This window comes from Dendrobium catenatum, unplaced genomic scaffold (assembly GCF_001605985.2).
Source record: "Dendrobium catenatum unplaced genomic scaffold, ASM160598v2 original_scaffold_245022, whole genome shotgun sequence".
NCBI classification, from domain to species: Eukaryota; Viridiplantae; Streptophyta; class Magnoliopsida; order Asparagales; family Orchidaceae; genus Dendrobium; species Dendrobium catenatum.
The window spans coordinates 349,159-363,244 of NW_021563428.1; the positions used below are offsets into that span (position 1 = coordinate 349,159).

The 14,086-nt window shown below is 35.8% G+C and overlaps 2 long non-coding RNA genes across 3 annotated transcripts in view; both read right to left on the minus strand.

Moving 5' to 3' along the window:
- Positions 1–11,355, minus strand: part of LOC110095751 — an 84,692-nt gene extending 73,337 nt beyond the window's left edge. For both annotated transcript variants that reach the window (XR_003699881.1, XR_003699880.1), the window contains exon 1: positions 11,231–11,355. This is a non-coding gene — a long non-coding RNA (uncharacterized LOC110095751). The remainder of the gene's footprint in view (positions 1–11,230) is intronic.
- A 904-nt stretch (positions 11,356–12,259) lies between these two features.
- Positions 12,260–13,039, minus strand: LOC114578993. Its single transcript, XR_003699882.1, has 3 exons — positions 12,769–13,039; positions 12,440–12,575; positions 12,260–12,320 (listed from the first exon to the last, which is right to left on the minus strand). It is a non-coding gene; the product is annotated as an uncharacterized LOC114578993 (long non-coding RNA).
- Positions 13,040–14,086: the final 1,047 nt, after the last annotated feature.

A 14,086-nucleotide genomic window follows, 5' to 3' on the forward strand; every position in this document is an offset into this window, starting at 1 on the left:
GTCGACTGTGGCTTACTACACCACAAGCTATAACCAGCTCTCCAAGAATCCTAAACGGAATGCTCGACACAGTAACAACACAACGAGGCCACCACCCGCTCCCGATCAAACTGCCAATCGAACTCCCGCTCCGGATTTGGCTTCCGGACAACGTCATGTCTGTCAAATATGTGGAAAACTCGGCCACACTGCCATAACCTGTTGGCACCGATGTAACATGAATTACACACAATCCAAACCTTCCGCTCCTCGTGCAAATCTTGCCCAAACCACTCAAGAAGACAACCAGACATGGATTCTGGACTCCGGTGCTACCGCTCATATGACCGCAGACGGCACTGCTCTCCAGAATTCGATGATCTACCAAGGACCGGATTCAGTTTCGACTGCAAATGGTTCTGCGATGCCCATTCACAACTACGGTCAAGGTTTGCTACCCCTTCCTAACACCCCGCGTAAGCTACACCTATGCCATGTTCTTCATGTTCCTACTCTCAAACACAATCTTCTATCTGTTTAAAAATTAACCCAAGATAACTATGTTTCAATCATGTTTGATGCTAACGGGTTCGATGTTAAGGATTCACAGGATCATCAGCTCCTTCTTCATGGTTATCTGTATAATGGCATCTACCACCTATGGATGGCACCCGAAACCAAACTGCAGGCGCTTCATACCAACGTCACTTCGCAATCGACCTGGCATGCCTGCCTTGGATATCCAAATAATCAAATCTTTAATTCTCTTGTTTCCTGTATTTCCAATATGAAAAATATTGCTTCGGATTTCCACTGTATTTCATGTCGAACGGCCAAAAGCCATAAGCAAAAATTTAATAAAAGAGCGTCTGAGAGCACTAAACCGTTTGATATCATCCACTCGGACGTATGGGGGCCGGTTCCTCAATCCGGAACTACTAATTTTCGCTATTATATTATTTTTATTGATGATTTCACACGATTCAGCTGGATGTATTTTATGAACTCAAAACATGAAACATTTAACTGCTTTCAAAATTTTCTCAGTCTAATACGCAATCAATTCTCCAACACCCCAAAGTATTTTCGCTCTGATGGAGGAGGCGAATTCATCAGTGCAGCTTTCATCTCGCTACTTAATGACCACAGAATTATTCTTCAGCTCAACTGTCCCCATACCCCGGAACAGAACGGCTCGCCGAGCGCAAACATCGGCATCTTCTTGATCTTACCAGAACACTGCTTCACGCATCCAATCTTTCGGACAAATTATGGTTAGACGCACTTTCCACTGCCAACTACCTAATCAACAGGCTTCCATGCAAACCACTAGCACTCCGATCTCCATATCAACTGCTCTTCAACACAAAACCAGACTACATGCATTTACAAACGTTCGGCTGCCTTTTGCTACCCTTGGCTGCAGCCATACACGCACAGCAAATTTGAACCTCGGTCTCAACCGTGCCTCTTTCTAGGATACTCACCGCACCACAAGGGGTACAAGTGCTATAATCTTACAACCAACAAAGTTCACATCTCGAAACACGTTAAATTTCAAGAGAACATCTTCCTCCTCCAGGGAACCTATTCTTCAAATGAAGAAAACCATCAGCTTCCAGGTACCAGCCTTCCGCCGTCACTCCTCGTACCAACTTCCACCACAATAGGTAACACTCATAAATCCACTCCCGCTCATACAGCACCTCCTCCCCAGCCCTCGACAATCAGACTACCGGTCAACATGTCCCAGCCACCTCTCGCGCTCGTTCCTACAACTGCACCTCCTGTGATGCCCCAGATATCAATAGTGAAAGGATTCATCTATCATTTCTTTTCATCTCCTTTTTTTTCTTTTTGACCAACAAATATCGTCCTGGACGGTTCCCAGAACTATTCTTCGGCCGATATTTTCTACAGTGCAGATCGGCCTGGACGATCCCACTATTGTCCCGGACGATCCAGAGAGGAAAATCCAAATCATAGAGGAACAGTAAGGGAACGAGGTCTCACACCTCCAACCCATCATATGCAAACGAGATCAAAATTAGGTATTACAAAACCCCGACAAATCACCTCCCTCCTCAGCCAAGCCAAAACACACCTCACGCCAACAACATATAAGCAAGCCTCCAAACATGAAGTATGAGTGGAAGCTATGAACACAGAATATCAAGCACTCATTAAACAGGGGACTTGATCCCTTGTAAGCAAACCGGACAACAAACCTATCATAGGCAGCAAGTGGAAATACAAGATCAAACATCTCCCGAATGGACAAATTGATCGTCATAAGGCTCGATTGGTTGCTCTCGGCTACGCTCAAACCTTCGGCCAAAACTATAGTGAAACCTTTAGTTCTGTCGCCAAGATGGTCACCATACATCTCCTACTCAATCTAGCAATCAACCGAAACTGGCCAATGCTCCAACTAGACGTCTCAAACGCCTTCATCCACGGTGAGCTCCCGGACGAGATCTACATGCGTCAACCTCCCGGTTTCGAAGATCCACAACGTCCGAACGCGGTCTGCCATTTGCATAAATCCCTCTACGGCCTCAAACAGGCTCCCCGTTAGTGGTTTCAGAAACTTACAACCGCCCTTCAAGCTCGTGGTTTCAGGTTTAGTCGTTCTGATCCGTCCTTACTAATCTACACCAAACTACATGTTCAAATTTACCTACTAATTTACGTAGATGATATCATTGTAACAGGAAATGATCAATAGCAAATTCAGCTCTTCCTTCACGATTTTCAATCCCAGTTCGCCTTAAAACAACTGGGCCAAATCTCTCTGTTCTTAGGCATACAAGTTACCCGAACTCACACCGGTTTCTTTCTTAACCAAGGCCATTATGCACAAAATCTGCTACTCGAAGCCGGCTTGTCTAGCTGCAAACCCGCACTCACACCAATCACTCCAACATCCAAGCATCAACCAGACAACAACAAACCGCTCCACGACGCATTCCTGTATCGCCGCCTCGCCGGATCGTTACAGTACCTATCCATCACATGGACGGACATAGCATTCGCCACAAATTAGGTGTGTCAACATATGCAATGTCCCACCGAACGTGACTTCCAACAATTAAAAAGAGTACTTTGTTACGTCAAAGGGACAGTCTCATACGGTCTTCTGATCACGGCCGGCAACACCGTCCTCCGCACTTTCACCGACGCCGACTGGGCATCCGACATTACCGACCGCAAGTCAGTCTTGGGGTTCTGTACATTCATGGGGCCAAATCTCATCTCTTGGTCGATCAAGAAACATGTCACAGTAGCAAAATCCTCCACCGAGGTAGAGTATCGAGCGCTATCCGCAGCCACGTCCGAAGTTCTCTGGCTTCGACGTCTCGCGGAGGAACTCCAGATGCAACAAAATTCTCCAACCACCATCCACTGTGACAACATCTCCGCAATAGCCATCGCCAAGAATCCCATCTTTCACGCCCGTACAAAGCACTTTGAGATCGACTTCCAATTCATTTGCCAACACATCTCTAATGGGAACATACGCATACAACACATTCCATCTCACGAACAGACAGCCGACATCTTGACCAAACCTTTCTCAAGCTCACGGTTTAAATTTCTCTGTTCCAAATTATCCATTCGCTCACTGAATGCATAATTTGAGGGAGAATGTAAGCATAATACTAAAGCCTTATTCCCACATTTGTAAACCTATGGCTCTCTGTCTCAGCTCACACTACTTATACACACTTGTAATCATTCTTTATCATGCACATTAATAATATTTCTACAAAGCTCTCTCTCCCGCTACTCTGTCTTCGCCCTCTATCTCTCTGATTTCACAGCTCTCTCACAATCTTATCTAGTTAATCTGGTGCTTTTCGAGAAGAGGTAGAGAACCAAGATGGTGAGAGCCTTTTAGATCAATATTAAGAGCCAAAATAACTATTGCCATATATAAAAGAAGCATGTTAGTTATGCCTGCTTCTTGTTGTGATTGTAAAAAGGTAAAGAGCCCAGGAAAAGGAAAGCCTTGTTCTCCAGGAACTAGAACATTTTGCTTTGGTTCCCACAGCTAGCCTTCAAGTCTTTTCAAGGCCACATTATTGTAAAATGTAAGGTATATGAGTAGCTTATCTGCAGAGCTTCTAATATCAAAGTTTCTAACGAATAAATTGGCTTGAAAGAAGGAGATTGATTCATCAACAATATCAATATTGTGTGCAAAAAAATACGTGAATCGTAATGATTAAGAAGCCAAATTTGGAAGCAAAAATCACCAGGAATTTAACTTTGGATGAAAGAATTAGCTTCTTGAGGGAACCTTAATCATAGACTGGAGCAGGACCCTTGATGTGAGTGTTTAGTGGGAGAAGAGGACAACCACTGAGCCACAGGCTTTGGTTACACCCTCCTCATCAACAAAACTTGAATGGATACCTGCGAGTATCAACAAAAAATTAAAAGGAAGAATTTTGGGGGCTGTGCAAGAAATTACAATCATTAAGGCATGAATGTGTATTACGAATAAATAACTAAAACAATTACTACATACTCATGATTTGCCTCTCTTATGTATGCTTCAGTAGTCAACAGTGAAGTTTAGGGCATAACTATACAAAAAAACTTATTTGAGATGAAAATTTTTAGTAATGTTGACTCGATTGACCAAGTTTACATGACAAAATCTAAGCATTGCTTTAAGGTTTTGTTTGGGAAGCTTTCTTGTTGTTTTATAAAACAGTTTTTTAGTAAAAAAAAAAATAATTTAAAAATTTTTTATGCTAAAAAGTTGTTTCGAAAAACAGCAAGAAAGCTGTCACAAACAAAGTCTAAAATGCAGTATGTATACTCAAAAACTCTCCAACCAAACATTTCATAAATGGATGCAAGATTAAACTAAAAGATATGAGAAATGTTTTTTGTTTGAAAGATTGATGGATGAAAAGTAAATGCATGATTTGTAATATTCTAATCAATAGAAACTTAAGTCATAAATGACTATTCTACATTTTTCAATATTATAATGCATATAATATTTAAGTCATAAATGACTATTCTACATTTTTCAATATTATAATGCATATAATATTTTGAGTTTGAAATTAATTTTGCAAATAATATATTTTTAAATGAGATATTATCATATAAATAGTTCGTTTATTTATTTTGTTGAATTTGAGCACTATTTTGAAAACTGGTCTAGACCGGCCAATTCAACCATGAATCGGTCAAGTGGCCGGTCTGTTCCAGCTCACAAAACTAGTTCTGCATTGAATCGGATTGAACCAGCGGTTCAACCAGATAGGTTAGAAAAAACTAACCAGTTTAAAAAAATTTATTTTTGTTGTAATTAAATTTTAAACACTATATTTTAGTTTATTAAATTCCTTTAATTAAAATATTTTTATTAAAATGATTGTAATTATACAAATATTACATAGTTATCTCAAATACTCATATAATTTGTTTAATAAAAAATGATGTACTCACATTTTATAAAGGGTTAAAACACAACATCTTCAAACTCCTATGATGTGGGACTAAAAAAATTGTATGAATAATTTAAAATATGAATTTGGACTTATTTGAGGTAATATGTATTATAAATTTGTTATTAATATATATATAAAAATTAATAATATATAAATTTAATTATATTTAAATTATATATATTATATAATATTATTCTTATAAAAATATATAAATTATTCTTAAATGATATTTATATGTATAAAATATATTATAATTTTTTAAATTTTAAATATTTATTAAATGCTAATTTATTTATATTATATTATGTTAATTTATATTATTAATAATTTAATTATTTATAGCATCATCTGGTTGACTCTTGATCGACTGAGTCGAATCGTAACCTCTCTTTCCGATTCATTTGTACGGTCCGGTTTCACAACCTTGAATTTGAAAGCAAAAACATATAAATGGAATTGAAATAATATCATTTTAAATATAATTTAATATTAATTTTATTTTATTATTGACATGACATATGATATTTATCCTCATAATGAGATTGCCAAACATAATGATTTTATATGCCTTATTATTGTTATTATGAAGAATAATATGATAATCCCACCTTTGATATATTCAAATAAATTGAAAATACTATATATTTGCATTATTGTCTCACTTGAATGTAATAGTATGATATTTCACCAATGATTTATCATTTTTATGATTAGAAGGTGATATTTGATTAATTTAAACTTATTTGAACATCAAGATGAGTTTAATGGATATTATTATATTTATATTATTATTATTAATTATTGATTATTATATATAATATTGCTTGTTATTATTTTAATTGAATTAGAATTATATGTATGAAATGTAAAATGATTTAGTTCGTAATTTAAATTAAAACATGTTCAATATATTCGTATGTGTAAATGCAACACCAGAGTAAGTAAGCATAAACGTAACTTATGAAATATTTTAATTAAACTTAATTAAAAAATTGATGCATGGGCACGGGCAAATTTTGAACAGAAAATTTTCAAAATTAAATCTGAGACCATCCAAAGCTCCAATTTCAGCAAACTTATAGTCGAGCCGACATATCGAAAAGACGAACCCAACAACTCCGAAATTCAACCCAATCCCAACCAAATAAATCTAAATCAAAGATCCAATGATTTCCAAACACGACAAGCTTATAGTCGAACGAGCGGCCCGACAAGACGAATTCAATTAAAATGATGCGTCCCTCACTAACTACTACAGATCATTCACATCGAATTGTTGCTTCAAACATTAACATTTTAAATGCAATTGAAACTAGTAATGTATACATGAGATATTTATTAGGTAGTGTGGGAGGAACCTCTGCTTTGTGCTTGTTTCTTCCGCATTTGGTGGACAGAGGAAGTGGAGTAAGATGTTCAAAGGCTTGAAATTGTAGATGAAGGAAAAAGTTGGGATCTTGAATGGGGGAGGCTTAGATGAAGTTGTCGGACTGAGAAGAGATTAGATAAGAAATAATCTGGAGCCTTAGAAGAGGGGGGCATATAACTTAATAGTTGGTAGAAAAGTTGAGTGGGAGTGAGCAAGAGCAAGATAGTTTAGTTGTCTATTCTCAAGAAGCATGGTTTGGTGCAATGTAGTAGGAGAGTGTCATTGGCCTGTGTTATATCTCGAGAGAAGGTTAAAGGATTTACATGTATGCTCAAATCACTTTAATGGGTTATGCGCGGATATGTGCTTTTCAGGACAAACCCTAGTTGATGCATTTAAGATAAGAACGACATAGGGCAAGGATGCCGAGTTTTCATGTCAAAGGTGTGTATAGCAACACAGCAGAGGGTCCCATTCATTAAAGAGATGATTAGCTTCACCTTCTTTACCCCTAAGAAAGATACAAATTTCAATCTGACGACAACGGAGAAGTTTGAAATATTTTTTGCTAATCATGGGCAAAGTGAGTCTTGATATATTCACAGTGATTGAGTCAATTATTAACAAACTCTGGATTGTTACTAGCTATTTACTATATGGATTTACAAACTCAACTATGGTCAGTTGGTTGAGAGCTTTGACTACTAATCAAGTGATCGTGAATTTGAGTATTGCATATATGTGATGTACAGAGAGTTAATTGGCTTGAATGGTAAAAAAAAATAAAGTCATTTCCAATAAAAACAAAAGCAAAGCGGAAGATTCAAAAACTAAATTTGTTGATAAAAGTGTTTGAGTTAAAATGATGCACCTATGCCATAGGTTTACAGGAAAATATATTTTCATCTTCTATCTAAAATCACCAATTTCAACTCCGCCTCATCTGGTCCCTCATGTGGTTATGGAGTATTTAATTACCAATCAAGAGATATAAATTCAAATCTTGCATATTTGATAACTACACACAGCACACACCCACACACACACGAATAATATATTATATATATATAAATATAATAGATTCTATCTTAATTGATCTACTATCACTAAAAAAATTATCAGTCATAGATATGAATATTAGGGCTACTGTCTGATTTGTGAAAAATAGATAATCAGATGATATATGTAAATATCCAACTATAGATATAAGTAATAGAAATGATGAGTATGAATAGATTCTATTCCTAACATACCCAGCCTTTATTAATTATTAATTATTATTATATAATAATATATAGATAATAATTAATATATATATATATATTATATATATATATATATATAAATATAATATATATATATATATGATACATATATATATCATTATATATATATATAATATATATATAATATATATATGATGAACTTTTCCAGAAAATATGCAAGAAAGATGATAATTAAAAGGCAAATTCAAACACATCAAATTTTATGAATAGTTCTCACTTACAGTTTCCAATCCATCAACTGGGAAACTAAATAGCAAGAATGCAATATTCCCCTAGATCGGTTTCAAAAGTAAAAAGTTATACAAGGTATTAAAATCGTTCACAAACAAAAAAGCAAAAGCCTAAGCTATAGAGATCGAATCTCATCCTTTCAGGCATATCAGATCAGGCTCTCTTCAGACTCAATCCGCCTGGTAGCGAGCCTTCGAGAGGGAGGAGTGAGCATTTGCTTGCATAACCAAGTTCTGAATTAACCATGTTGCGTTTAATGGCGAATTCCTTGTATGTAATCCGGTGTCTTTGCGAGAAGCGGTAGAGAACTCAAGATGGCGAAAGACTTGCACTCCTCCTTTGCACTGATTTGCTAGGGACTTGGACCTTCTTGAGGCGTGCAATTCCTGGGATATAAATGGGTCAGCAAATTCATTTAATGACAACAATCACTTAAAAGCTACTTGGGTTCTGAGGGTGTGTAGCCTATGAGAATCAACAGAGCAAAGATCAATGTGTATAATTGCAGCATTGGCTACGACCCAGACTTTACGAGAAAAATTCCTTCATACAAGTATTGCTTACGGACCAGACTTACAAGAAGAAATCCTTCATACAGCCCCAATAGCTGGTTGAATCTATATTACTTTAATCCTGCCTGCGCCATTTCTTTTTTCAAATTAAGAACAAGAATAAAGCAAAAGGTAATTCTTTTATATCAGAATCTGACCCTTGAATTATCAAGCCTCATAATTAGACCTTCAATTGACATCTAAATCAGAACAATTTTTTAGGAAGACAAAACGCGAGTCTTACAATCAGGCTTAGTAATGAATCATGATTTGGAATCTATACAATGAGTCCTATACCAAAGACTAATCTACAAACCATTGTTCACAAGAATCACTAGCAATAATAAACTATTCAAAATAAAAAAGGTTAAAAATGGACCTGTAATAATCTTCAAAATATTTAATCAAGATACTACAAACTATGCATCCAAGTGCACAGAGAGAGCGAGAGAATTGAGACAGGCATAGACTACATATACAATGTTGGGAGACACGACAGGCATTGGAGAATACAGTAAACCCTGTTGCAGAGAAATGGGAGAAAGAAAGCTGAAATCAGAACTCTAAACATGTGATGTATTACCTTTCATAGTATCAAAACAGAATGCTTTATATATGCATGTTTATATATATATATATAATATAGCTTATAATATATAATTCTTAGCATGATGAAATCAGAGAGTTGAACAATTGGTTAAACATGAAGGGCTGAGATTATCAGAAAATAAAGGTAATTGAAATTAAAGTCGTAATGGCTAATTGTACGTGGGTCCACAGATAAAAGATTCAATAGGTAACCAATGACGGAATCTGTACTTTTGTCTTTTGGTTAAACTAGATTGCTAGAGGGACTCTTCCTCTTCTAGTACTAAATGTGATTGTTATCGAGACGCTCTCATTTTAATCAGAGTTCTATATCTTATATCAATGCATGCTAATGCACATGCTAAAGGACCCTGGACCTTTGGAGGCGTGACCAATTTCCTGGGAGTAGAAAATGGTCAGTGAATTCATTTAGATGATAATTGGCTCTAACAAATGGGCAATCATCATTAAAAAGCTGCTGGGCTTTGAGGATGCCGTAGCTAGAGAACAGAAAGACTAGAAGATCCAATAATATAATACGTTTGCAGCTTAACTTGTCTATTTATCAAGCTTCATAATTTGTGTGTAGATTTGTTTAATTAGATTAGGCAAATAATGGTGGCTTGTGCTTTTATATCATCTCCCTGTGACTGGTTATGAGCAAGAACCATAAATGCTTTATCAAAACAAGACAATACATAAGTGAGTTAGTTTTTGTTCAAGATGGACAAGCTCTGTTTTAAAAGCAAGTGGCAGTAGAGCACCCCACAAACTATGTAAACAATGGCAATTCATGAAAATATAATCAACTAATTAATATTAATAAGCTTTAAGAACTCTAAATTTGAAGAATATAAACCTTTACATGGCCATGAGCAATAGAAGTGGGAATTTGCTGAAAGAGCAGATATGATTTGCTGCAACAGCTATGGAGTTGGATCCTGAAATTTCAAGATAGCTTGGATCAGCTGGTTGTGAGGGATGGGCATGGGAGTGGGAGGAGTAATGCACGAACTTGGAGATTATGGATGTATTCCTTGTCAGGAAGAATATGAGCAAACAAAATGCATAACTATTTCATCTAACAAAATAAAATGGCAACAAAGATAAGATAGGGTGTCATCCATCATATTTCATTTCACTGTTGGATAGTATTTCTATATCAGTTGAGCAAATAGATACCTTATAAGTATTCCAGCGACATGACCTCTTGGAGTTGCTTGTTAGTGAACCTAAGAAAAACAACTAAAGAGAATGAGGACCTCTAATAATATAGAAAATTACATGAACAATTCATTTTCACAAATGATATATAAATTAAAGAACAACAAAAGACTTCAAATTTGGGCACCAAAAAGAAATTATCAAATACACAATTTATCATATAATAAGTGAAAATAGGATTACATTAGATGATAAGATTAAGGTACAAAAACTACTTGGATGGATTTAAACCAAATCATGGTTTTATCCTGCTTAAAACTTGCGGCCAAAGTCAAGGAAAAATTCAATCAAACCAACTAATATTCACTTACACAATTATGATTTATAAAATTAAGATAAGATAAATGTTAGAGTCTTGTGTGTCCAATAAAATCTGAAGAAACTAGTTTCTAAAAAAAAAAATGTATCACCTCAACTTTTGGTAAACTAGCATAGAAGCATTGTGAAACATGAGTTGTCTATATATATCATAATCAATAAAGAATATATACTAATTCATTTGATCAAAAAAAGAGTGAAGACACAAACCTCAAGGGGACTGAATCACTGATTCAACTAATTCAACAAGATTACGAAAATCTTCATCTTCTTCATAAGTGCCTATGTCTTAATAACCAAACATAAAAAAAATTATAAGTATAATTGTATTCAAGTTAAATAATATAATTGATATTGATATTGAGATGTATTACTCTTATAAAGAAATTTTCAAACCTCGTGTATGTCTAAATGCCCAAAATATTGAATCAATGTTCGAGGGGACCAGGAATATTCCAAGGATCCATGATTTTGGAAGATTGAGTTTGAATCGGATATCTCAGGAAAAACTTCTCAAACAAATGATGATTTTGCTGCAAAGAAAGCATATGATGAGACTTCAGAGGATTTACAATAGTTGCATAAAATGTAAGTACATGAAAATACATACTAATAGAATTACATTTTATGAGATTTTGTGAAATTAAAGTTTTGTCATGTTTTAGCATGTGAATGAAAAAGGTAGAAAGGTTTAAGAAGAGAAAGGTTCATATTTACGTTGAGGCACATGGCATAGCAAAAGAAGAGGTGTAATGTAATGAATTGACGAGCTCTTCATAAGTTGGTTAAAATCATAAAAAAATTATTAGTATTGAATTCGCTATTTAAGTTAATAATAATAATAATTATTGGACATTGATATGAGACTTATTACTCTTATAATAGAAATTTGCAAACCTCGTGTATGTCTAAAATGCCCCAAATATGAATCAATGTTCGAGGGACCAGGAATATTCAAGGATCCTGATTTTGGGATGCATTGGGTTTGAATAAGATATCTCAGGAAAAACTTCTCCATACAATTGTTGATTTTGCTGTAAAAGAATGCAACATGATAAGGCTCAGATGTAAATTTATATAGTTTCATAAAATGTCTAAGTATATGAATAAATACATACAAATAAGAATTACATTTTTATGAGATTTTGCTGAATTTAAAAGTTTTGTCACTTGTTTTAGCATTGTGAATAAGGAAAAAATGTATGAGTAGTTTTGAATAAGAATAATCATATTTACCCAGTTGAGGTACAATTGGCCATAGCAAAAGAAGAGGGTGTAATATAATGAATCTGACGAGGCTCTTCATAAGTTGGTAAAACATAAGAAAAAATTATCAGTATAATTGTATTTAATTTAATAATAATAATAATTGGACATTGATATTTGAGACTTATTACTCTAATAAAGAAATTTGCAAACCTCGTGTATGTCTAAAATGCCCAAAATATGAATCAATGTTCGAGGGACCAGGAACATTCCGAGGATCCTGATTTTGAAAGATTGAGTTCGAATTGGATATCCCAGAAAAAAATTCTCCATACAATTGATGATTTTGCTGCAAAAAACACACATGACGAGGCTTCAAAGGATTTACAATAGTAGCATAAAATGTCTAAATACATGAATAATACATACTAAATAAGAATTACATTTTATGAGATTTTATGAAATTAAAGTTTTGACACTGTTTTAGCATGTAAATAAGGAAACAGTGTATAAGAGTTTTGAGAAAGAGTAATCATATTTACCGGTTGAGGTTCATGGGTCATAGCAAAACAAGAGGGTGTAATGTCATGAATTTGACGAGGCTCTTCATAAGTTGGTAAAACATAAAGCGCATCATTCGGTGGATTGATTATTTGAGGGATCACATTTATTTCGTCATTAATATTTGAATGAGCCAAAAAACTCTGATGCTCTGGCACGGAAGTATTTTCATTCCCTAAAAAGTCAATTAATGATGAGTTGAAAGAAACCAAAGCAATAATAGAAGAAGAAAATGATATGAGACATACCGTTTCCATCACCTTTGTTGTCTACACGCAACATGGAGGTGGCGGCTTTTTGGTCGTCATTCTTGTATGTTTTGAATCCATGAGCCTTAGTAGCTCCATTGACTTCCTCGATGCAACTCAGCCCATTGTTATTGCAAGCCGCATCATCGACGTCATCCATAGAATTCTCCCTATCTGATAAGGGGAAGAGGAAGACATGAAGCCTCGGGTATCCACATTTAGCGGTCTTTTTGAGGTAGTCATACTTGTTCAACATATTGTCCAAATCTTTTGCAGATGAGATGGAGACGAGTCTATCAAGGTTTTGATCAGGAAGCTTATAGCATATGTTAGCAGGTCCGCCATAGATTTCTTCCATTTTGTAGTAGAGCTCCTGTAGTGTCAAATCTCGGCGGAAGTCTGTTATACGTGTTCGTCCGCCCACGTAGTGTAGAGCACCGTCGCTAAGGCGTGGCATGAGCTTACCACCGAATCTGCATCTGATATTCACCTTGCGGGATGATCCATGTTTAGCCTTGGGTGGGATAGTAGTGGAAGAGGGGTTTCGGTTATTGATCAAAGGGCTGACAGCCAACGGAAAGAAAGGATATTTGGAGGTGGGGGAATTGAAATAAATGCGAGTAGGATGAAATGGAGAGCAGGGTAACTTGACTGGAGGCTGAAGCAAATTTTTCGGAGAGGAGGGTAACATGGCTGGAGGCTTATGCAGGTATTTCCGAAATGAATGCAGCAGCCCGATCATTGTGACGGCGCAAGCAGAAGCAGCGGCGGTGGCCATTTTGGGAAGTAACGAGTGCCGAAGTTAGATCTTCGGTGAAAGTGGGGAAGATGCTCGATTACAGAAGAAATAGGTAAAGAAGAAGCCTTGATGCGGAATGAAACCTCGAAGTGGAAGTAGCGCGGCTGAAATAAGTGAAGAAGAAGAAGAAGAAACTCCATTTTCGGTCGAAGCGGAAGGAGCGCGCGCGAAATAGGCGGACTGAACTGATTACAGGTGAAGGAACGAACTTTCATTTGCAAAACTTATTTCCTGCTTTACACGTATAGGCAT